The following is a 10,586-nucleotide window of genomic DNA, read 5'->3' as shown; positions in this document are numbered from 1 at the left end:
AGAATACATTGAAGTCTATGAAGTGAGTGATATTTATACGAGTAAAGGGTCATCACATGACTCGTGTCAGCGCTGCAGAATACATTGAAGTCTATGAAGTGAGTGATATTTATACGAGTAAAGGGTCATCACATGACTCGTGTCAGTGCTGCAGAACACATTGAAGTCTATGAAGTGAGTGATATTTATACGAGTAAAGGGTCATCACATGACTCGTGTCAGCGCTGCAGAATACATTGAAGTCTATGAAGTGAGTGATATTTATACGAGTAAAGGGTCATCACATGACTCGTGTCAGCGCTGCAGAATACATTGAAGTCTATGAAGTGAGTGATATTTATACGAGTAAAGGGTCATCACATGACTCGTGTCAGCGCTGCAGAACACATTGAAGTCTATGAAGTGAGTGATATTTATACGAGTAAAGGGTCATCACATGACTCGTGTCAGCGCTGCAGAACACATTGAAGTCTATGAAGTGAGTGATATTTATACGGGTAAAGGTCATCACATGACTCGTGTCAGCGCTGCAGAATACATTGAAGTCTATGAAGTGAGTGATATTTATACGAGTAAAGGGTCATCACATGACTCGTGTCAGCGCTGCAGAACACATTGAAGTCTATGAAGTGAGTGATATTTATACGTGTAAAGGGTCATCACATGACTCGTGTCAGCGCTGCAGAATACATTGAAGTCTATGAAGTGAGTGATATTTATACGGGTAAAGGGTCATCACATGACTCGTGTCAGTGCTGCAGAATACATTGAAGTCTATGAAGTGAGTGATATTTATACGTGTAAAGGGTCATCACATGACTCGTGTCAGTGCTGCAGAATACATTGAAGTCTATGAAGTGAGTGATATTTATACGTGTAAAGGGTCATCACATGACTCGTGTCAGTGCTGCAGAATACATTGAAGTCTATGAAGTGAGTGATATTTATATCGGTAAAGGGTCATCACATGACTCGTGTCAGTGCTGCAGAATACATTGAAGTCTATGAAGTGAGTGATATTTATACGGGTAAAGGGTCATCACATGACTCGTGTCAGTGCTGCAGAATACATTGAAGTCTATGAAGTGAGTGATATTTATACATGTAAAGGGTCATCACATGACTCATGTCAGCGCTGCAGAATACATTGAAGTCTATGAAGCGAGTGATATTTATACGGGTAAAGGGTCATCACATGACTCGTGTCAGCGCTGCAGAATACATTGAAGTCTATGAAGCGAGTGATATTTATACGAGTAAAGGGTCATCACATGACTCGTGTCAGCGCTGCAGAATACATTGAAGTCTATGAAGCGAGTGATATTTATACGAGTAAAGGGTCATCACATGACTCGTGTCAGCGCTGCAGAATACATTGAAGTCTATGAAGCGAGTGATATTTATACGAGTAAAGGGTCATCACATGACTCACGTCAGCGCTGCAGAATACATTGAAGTCTATGAAGTGAGTGATATTTATACGGGTAAAGGGTCATCACATGACTCGTGTCAGTGCTGCAGAATACATTGAAGTCTATGAAGTGAGTGATATTTATACGGGTAAAGGGTCATCACATGACTCGTGTCAGTGCTGCAGAATACATTGAAGTCTATGAAGTGAGTGATATTTATACGGGTAAAGGGTCATCACATGACTCACGTCAGCGCTGCAGAATACATTGAAGTCTATGAAGCGAGTGATATTTATACGTGTAAAGGGTCATCACATGACTCGTGTCAGTGCTGCAGAATACATTGAAGTCTATGAAGTGAGTGATATTTATACGAGTAAAGGGTCATCACATGACTCACGTCAGCGCTGCAGAATACATTGAAGTCTATGAAGCGAGTGATATTTATACGTGTAAATGGTCATCACATGACTCGTGTCAGCGCTGCAGAATACATTGAAGTCTATGAAGCGAGTGATGTTTATATGGGTAAAGGGTCATCACATGACTCGTGTCAGCGCTGCAGAACACATTGAAGTCTATGAAGTGAGTGATGTTTATACGAGTAAAGGGTCATCACATGACTCACGTCAGCGCTGCAGAATACATTGAAGTCTATGAAGCGAGTGATATTTATACGTGTAAATGGTCATCACATGACTCGTGTCAGCGCTGCAGAATACATTGAAGTCTATGAAGTGAGTGATATTTATACGTGTAAAGGGTCATCACATGACTCATGTCAGTGCTGCAGAACACATTGAAGTCTATGAAGCGAGTGATATTTATACGTGTAAAGGGTCATCACATGACTCATGTCAGCGCTGCAGAATACATTGAAGTCTATGAAGCGAGTGATATTTATACGGGTAAAGGGTCATCACATGACTCGCGTCAGCGCTGCAGAATACATTGAAGTCTATGAAGCGAGTGATATTTATATGGGTAAAGGGTCATCACATGACTCATGTCAGTGCTGCAGAACACATTGAAGTCTATGAAGCGAGTGATATTTATACGTGTAAAGGGTCATCACATGACTCGCGTCAACGCTGCAGAATACATTGAAGTCTATGAAGCGAGTGATATTTATACGTGTAAAGGGTCATCACATGACTCGTGTCAGCGCTGCAGAACACATTGAAGTCTATGAAGTGAGTGATATTTATACGGGTAAAGGTCATCACATGACTCGTGTCAGCGCTGCAGAATACATTGAAGTCTATGAAGTGAGTGATATTTATACGTGTAAAGGGTCATCACATGACTCGTGTCAGCGCTGCAGAATACATTGAAGTCTATGAAGTGAGTGATATTTATACGTGTAAAGGGTCATCACATGACTCGTGTCAGCGCTGCAGAATACATTGAAGTCTATGAAGTGAGTGATATTTATACGTGTAAAGGGTCATCACATGACTCGTGTCAGCCTGCAGAATACATTGAAGTCTATGAAGCGAGTGATATTTATACGTGTAAAGGGTCATCACATGACTCGTGTCAGTGCTGCAGAATACATTGAAGTCTATGAAGCGAGTGATATTTATACGGGTAAAGGGTCATCACATGACTCATGTCAGCGCTGCAGAATACATTGAAGTCTATGAAGTGAGTGATATTTATACGGGTAAAGGGTCATCACATGACTCATGTCAGTGCTGCAGAATACATTGAAGTCTATGAAGCGAGTGATATTTATACGAGTAAAGGGTCATCACATGACTCGTGTCAGCGCTGCAGAATACATTGAAGTCTATGAAGCGAGTGATATTTATACGAGTAAAGGGTCATCACATGACTCGTGTCAGCGCTGCAGAATACATTGAAGTCTATGAAGTGAGTGATATTTATACGGGTAAAGGGTCATCACATGACTCGTGTCAGCGCTGCAGAATACATTGAAGTCTATGAAGCGAGTGATATTTATACGGGTAAAGGGTCATCACATGACTCATGTCAGCGCTGCAGAATACATTGAAGTCTATGAAGTGAGTGATATTTATACGGGTAAAGGGTCATCACATGACTAGCGTCAGCGCTGCAGAATACATTGAAGTCTATGAAGTGAGTGATATTTATACGGGTAAAGGGTCATCACATGACTCGTGTCAGCGCTGCAGAATACATTGAAGTCTATGAAGCGAGTGATATTTATACGTGTAAATGGTCATCACATGACTCGTGTTTAATTACAATTAAATGCATTTAATCAATAAATATGATATTGCGTTAATTATATTTTGTTACATGTTTATGATTAAATTGTACTATTTACAGGTATTTACATTGATTTGTTGAACACATGCCGAAAACCAGTGCTGTCTCTTTAAGAAAATCGGCATTTCTGTAAACAGCGCCTTTCTACGGCTATTCTTTTATGGCGAAAACCAGCTTAAAATAGTACAAGATATTTAAGATACATTTTTACTAAAAACTACATTTGGATTAATTTTGTAAATCCTGTTAAAGGGTGTCTCAGATGTGCAAAATCTGTCAAATGTACAAAAATGTTTTGGTGTGAATGAGGTCTAGACTAGAATTCCCATGCTGATTAGTTCTGGTCCGGAGCTGGTCTAGCAGGTAAACCGGCCAAAACACCATCGAAACTTCCACCAAAGGCAGCTCAAAGAGCAGATGGAGCTATTCTAAAGACTCCTGACATCTGAAATGCAGGTCTGAGCAAAACTGTCCATCTGGATGTGAAGATAACCCAGTTTTCATGAAGAGATTTGTAATGGAACGCCCCTGTGAGACTGATGGAGTTCTGATCCAAAATGTTGTTTTCAAAAGATACGGCCCATATCTGCCATTTAAACCCTTAACAGGATCTGTAGGACATGTAGCTTACATATGAAATACCTTTTCTCCCAGCTAAAGCTGTTAATTATACAGGCGACCTTCTAACAAGGTACATCACAAAATATTAATTATTAAATAAATAAATACAAATTTACATTTAATTTAATAAATAAATAAAAATATTAGTTGTTTTGATAACAAGAGTTTTGATAACAAGAAAACTATTATTTTTATAATCGACTAATCTAACGATTATTAGAATGATTATTTGACTATTTGGCGATTATTGCAACGATTAATCATTAGCTCTTAAACGATTATTCAGCTTGTGTCCCGACTTAAAAGTTGTAATAAACATGCTTACTAACAATAGAGGGAAAAATTATCTTTTATAATTACCTCTAAATGACATTCACTGAATTTAAGGGGAAAAATACTTTATTAAGTTTAATTCAGTAAAGAATTTCACTGTGTATAAGTGTATTTTATATAAAAGTGTATTTTTCACTTGTTTATAATTCTGCGAGTGCAGTAAAGACAAAATATATTATATTCAAGATATTTGCTCTAAAAGAAAGTTTAAATATCTTATACATGTTGCTTCTCAGGTAAATTTATCTTGTTTTAAGGATTTATATTATAAATATTTAATAATTATATTATATTTAAAAATGACATATATTTTAATTAATGAAATATAATATAAAAAATTCTCCAATAACACCGTGATCTCCAATAGCGCCAGTGATGAGCGTCTCCGCGACGGGGATGAGCGTCTGCGCAACGGGGATGAGCGTCTCCACGCCGGGTGATGAGCGTCTCGGCTCCAGTGATGAGCGTCTCGGTGATGAGCGTCTCGGTGATGAGTGTGTCGGCGCCGGGGACGAGCGTCTCCGCACCGGTGATGAGCGTCTCGGTAATGAGCGTCTCGGTTCTGGTGATGAGCGTCTCCGCGCCGGTGATGAGCGTCTCGGTGATGAGCGTCTCCGCACCGGTGATGAGCGTCTCGGTGATGAGCGTCTCGGTTCTGGTGATGAGCGTCTCGGTGATGAGCGTCTCCGCGCCGGTGATGAGCGTCTCGGTGATGAGCGTCTCGGTTCTGGTGATGAGCGTCTCGGTGATGAGCGTCTCCGCGCCGGTGATGAGCGTCTCCACGCCGGTGATAAGCGTCTCGGTGATGAGCGTCTCCGCGCCGGTGATGAGCATCTCGGTGATGAGCGTCTCAGTGATGAGCGTCTCCGCGCTGGTGATGAGAGTCTCGGCTCCGGTGATGAGCGTCTCGGTGATGAGAGTCTCCGCACCGGGGATGAGCGTCTCGGCGCCGGGGATGAGCGTCTCCACGCCGGTGATGAGAGTCTCGGCTCCTGTGATGAGCGTCTCGGTGATGAGCGTCTCGGTGATGAGTCTCTGCGCCGGGGATGAGCGTCTCCGCGCGGGACAGTTTATCAGCCGGGAGAAGTTTGAAACTTTCTCACGACTCATAAGCGGCTCTGACTGCACACACAAATGCCAGTTTCGGAGTTTGTGCTTATTCATACAGGCCGCTTCCTCATTATATGAACTTTAATAAAGGATGCATTAAATACAGGATATAACGGCGCAGTGTTTCCTTTTTACACGCTCAGACAGGCAAGTTTTGCTCAAGTTTTGCTTATTTCACGATGACACTGCTTCTGTATTTACTTATTTTGCATGTTTGTATTATAATACTGTGCGATCTACATCATCTGAAACTGTGTGTAAAGTTTGGAGTGCGTCTAGACTGTGAGCTGAAGTGCTGCTCTCCCACATCATCATTAGCATCATTAGCATTAGCAAAACATCTGATGTTGTGCTAAATGAAATCAGACGATTATTCGACAACGAAAATTGTGTGAACAATTTTTTTATTGTCGACGTTGACGATAATGTCGACTAATCGTTACAGCCCTACTGGCCACTTTAGTAAGTACACCTGTACATCTACTTATTTATGCTATTATCTGAAGCTCCAGTTTAAACACACATTTATAATCCAGCGGTCAAAGCGAGGCAAAAATTGTATGTGAACGCACCATTAAAATTTCATATGATCTCATGTAACATTAAATTAGATCAAACGACATTGAAAATGTCCTTTGATAACTAATCTTCCCTTGTATTTATCAATATATAAGATATTATATTGCGTACATTATATTTGTATTGCATAATTTGTACTAAAAACCGTTACTGTCTCTTTAAGAAAACCAGCATCGTCTGTAAATGAGCGCATGTTAATGAGAGAGACTCGAATGGCTCTACGTCATCTGTCCTATGCATAAATAGAATTAAACTTTTTTTGTAGTTGTTTTTGATCAACACAAAGTATTAAAAGAGCCGTTATTCAATGACAAATGTGACGCGTGGATCTCGTCTTTGGACACACGGAACAACGTTTACTCTCAGCACGCACTGAAAGGATCTCGCTGCTGAATACTCACAAACTTCACGTTCAACAAATTCATCCATTCAGCCAGAAAGAGACAAAATCTAAATAAATCATCTCTGGGCTTTTGTTCTCACATATTCAATTACAAATAACCATAATTGACACGATTATAGGATTCATTCATCACTGCGGGTGATGAAGCGTTCATTAAAACATTGTGCAGACTGTTAATCTGCGCATTAATAAAGACAATCAGGGACTGATCAAATAAAACTCTTCAACGAGTCGTCGACTCTCAAAGGAAATTCCTCAAACTAAAGTCTGTCACTGTGCATAACGTGCAGAATGAATATTGATGTCATTGGAGAACGAACGCAACACACAAAAGAAGGAATTTAACAAATATATTCAAGAATTCGAGTGAATTTGCATTTGTTGTCTCCGGTGAAACTCGCTCGACGGGGGGTTCATTAAAGGACAAACTCTCGACTTCTGATCAGAGTTCGTCTCCGCTGAAACTGACGTGTTTCTGAATGTCAAAGCAACACAAGAACAAATCCAACGTCAGATTTCACACATGAAGTCATTTAAACACTTATGATGTGTCACAACTGTTCTTCTCCAAACAACACAAATACATACAAGAATAGAGGGATTAGAGTCATCAGTAACACACACACATACACACACACAAACATACACACATACACAATCAGTAACACACACACATACACACACACAAACATACACACATACACAATCAGTAACACACACACATACACACACACACACAAACATACACACATACACAATCAGTAACACACACACAATCAGTAACACACACAATCAGTAACACACACACAATCAGTAACACACACACACACACACACACAAACATACACACACATACACAATCAGTAACACACACACACACACACACACACACACAAACACACACAATCAGTAACAAACACACACACACACACACAAACATACACACACACACAATCAGTAACACACACACACGCACACACACACACAAACACACACAATCAGTAACAAACACACACACACACACACAAACATACACACATACACAATCAGTAACACACACACACACACACACACAAACACACACAATCAGTAACAAAAACACACACACACACAAACATACACACACACACACAATCAGTAACACACACACACACACACAATCAGTAACACACACACACACACAAACACACACAATCAGTAACAAACACACACACACAAACATACACAATCAGTAACACACACACACACACAAACACATACAATCAGTAACAAACACACACACACACACACACAAACATACACACACACACAATCAGTAACACACACACACAAACATACACACACACAATCAGTAACACACACACACACACAAACATACACACACACAATCAGTAACACACACACACAAACATACACACACACACACTCAGTAACACACACACACACAAACATACACACACACACACACAATCAGTAACACACACACACAAACATACACACACACACACTCAGTAACACACACACACACACAAACATACACACACACACACACACAATCAGTAACACACACACACACACAAACATACACACACACAATCAGTAACACACACACACACACACACAATCAGTAACACACACACACACAAACATACACACACACACACACACAAACATACACACACACACAATCAGTAACACACACACACAATCAGTAACACACACACACAAACATACATACACACACACTCAGTAACACACACAAACACACAAACATACACACACACACACACACACAATCAGTAACACACACACACACACAAACATACACACACACACAATCAGTAACACACACACACACACACACACACACAATCAGTAACACACACACACACACACACACACACAAACATACACACACACACACAATCAGTAACACACACACACACACACACAAACATACACACACACACACAGTAACACACACACACTCAGTAACACACACACACACACAAACATACACACACACACACAGTAACACACACACAATCAGTAACACACAAACACACACACAAACATACACACACAAATTAAAACTCACACACACATACAGAGACACACACACACACACACTCAGTAACACACACACACACACACACACAAACACTTCATGAGAGTAAATAAAGTATATTTATCATAAAAACAGAGTAAATAAATATGAATGTTGTGTATTTGAGTTGTTTTGATGATGTTTAGTTGAAAATGAATATGTTGTATTGAGTAACAGGAAATCCATTTAAATTAATAATAATTCTCTCATCAGATGTTCATATAAATTGTATTTTAAGTTCTACTTGGATAAAATTACACAGAAATGTTGATAATAAAGATGTCTTCACATGCATCACACTGATTCTGCTGGAGTTCATGTATATTTTACAATATCAAAGAATTTCTACATTGTATCATTAAAAAAATGGCATATTAATAAATAACTTTATATTTGTCAGTTAACAGTTGTATGAACAGATAAACCCTTTAATGACTTATTAAAGCTGAAGTGTTTTTCAAATCTGCACCTCCGAATATAACTACAAAAATAAACATCGTTTTCAAACCACTTTCCGAAAGACACCCCCATCTGTCATTGGCCGAACAAACAGATAGTCCCGCCCCCCAACTCATGCTATTGGTTGTCAATGTTGATGTGTTGAGCTGGACAGGCCACTCAGAGTTTACCTGCGAATGGATTCATTATAGTTTATTATATTAATCTGGATAAGTGACATTATTTTAATATCGAAAGTTACGTGCATGTGAGAACGTGCTGCTCGAAAAAACTGATTCATCGAAACTCAAACTACTTAAATTTAAATCAAAAGCGCTCTCACCAAATGATTGTGTCATCATTTACTCACTCTCATGTAGTTCCAATCCAGCATGACTTTTAATGTATGGAGGGGGGAAAACAATGATCAAGACTGACATTTGACATACAGTCTCCATTTGTGTTCCATGATGAAAAGTCAGTCGTACAGGTTTGGAACAACATGAGGGTGAGTAAATGATGACAGTATTTGCACATCAGTATCTTTGTTAATTAAGATCCCGCTGACGCAGCTTCTCTCATCATTATTCCACAGAGCTCTTGACACTTCCATGCGATTACAAGCACACAGTATTGACCTGCAATTAACGGAACAATACCTTAAAGCCCAAGAGACGTGTCCTCACCGTCCTTTTAACAATGGTGACTAGTTAAACAGCCTACGAGGGGTAACCTCGGCTTTGTGCTGACATAAAGCAAATGACTTTGGCATTCAAGACCTTAATGAGTCAGCAGCGAGCGGTGTCGTCAATACAGATGATTGATCCCTCAACGGCCGATATCAATGTCCAATATGAGACATTCCCAGACTGAAACTCTGGAAGACATTCGGAGTTTCGTCTGAAGCACACACACATACACACACACACACACACACACACACACACACACACACACACACAGTAACACACACATGTTGGTCTACCTATCATTATGAGGACTTTCCATAGACATAATGGTTTTTATACTGTACAAACTTTATATTCTATCCCCTAAACCTAACCCTACCCCTAAACCTAACCCTCACAGAAAACTTTCTGCATTTTTACATTTTCAATAAAACATTGTTTAGTATGATTTTTAAGCGATTTGAAATATGGGGACACTAGAAATGTCCTCATAACGCACACACACACACACACACAGTAGCACACACATACACACACACACAGTAGCACACACATACACACACACACACACACACACACAGTAGCACACACATACACACACACACACACACACAGTAACGCACACACACACACACACA

General features: G+C 39.8%; 1 long non-coding RNA gene across 2 annotated transcripts; it reads left to right on the top strand.

Moving 5' to 3' along the window:
- LOC127655781 (uncharacterized) lies at positions 1-2,863 on the top strand. 2 transcript variants are annotated; one of them, XR_007972089.1, is made up of 3 exons: positions 1-124; positions 504-655; positions 2,631-2,863. It is a non-coding gene; the product is annotated as an uncharacterized LOC127655781 (long non-coding RNA). The 2 variants fall into 2 exon arrangements; XR_007972088.1 differs by lacking the exon at positions 1-124 and adding an exon at positions 207-352.
- Positions 2,864-10,586: the final 7,723 nt, after the last annotated feature.

The sequence above is a fragment of the Xyrauchen texanus genome, chromosome 15 (assembly GCF_025860055.1).
Source record: "Xyrauchen texanus isolate HMW12.3.18 chromosome 15, RBS_HiC_50CHRs, whole genome shotgun sequence".
NCBI classification, from domain to species: Eukaryota; Metazoa; Chordata; class Actinopteri; order Cypriniformes; family Catostomidae; genus Xyrauchen; species Xyrauchen texanus.
This window is presented reverse-complemented; position numbering and strand designations above follow the sequence as displayed.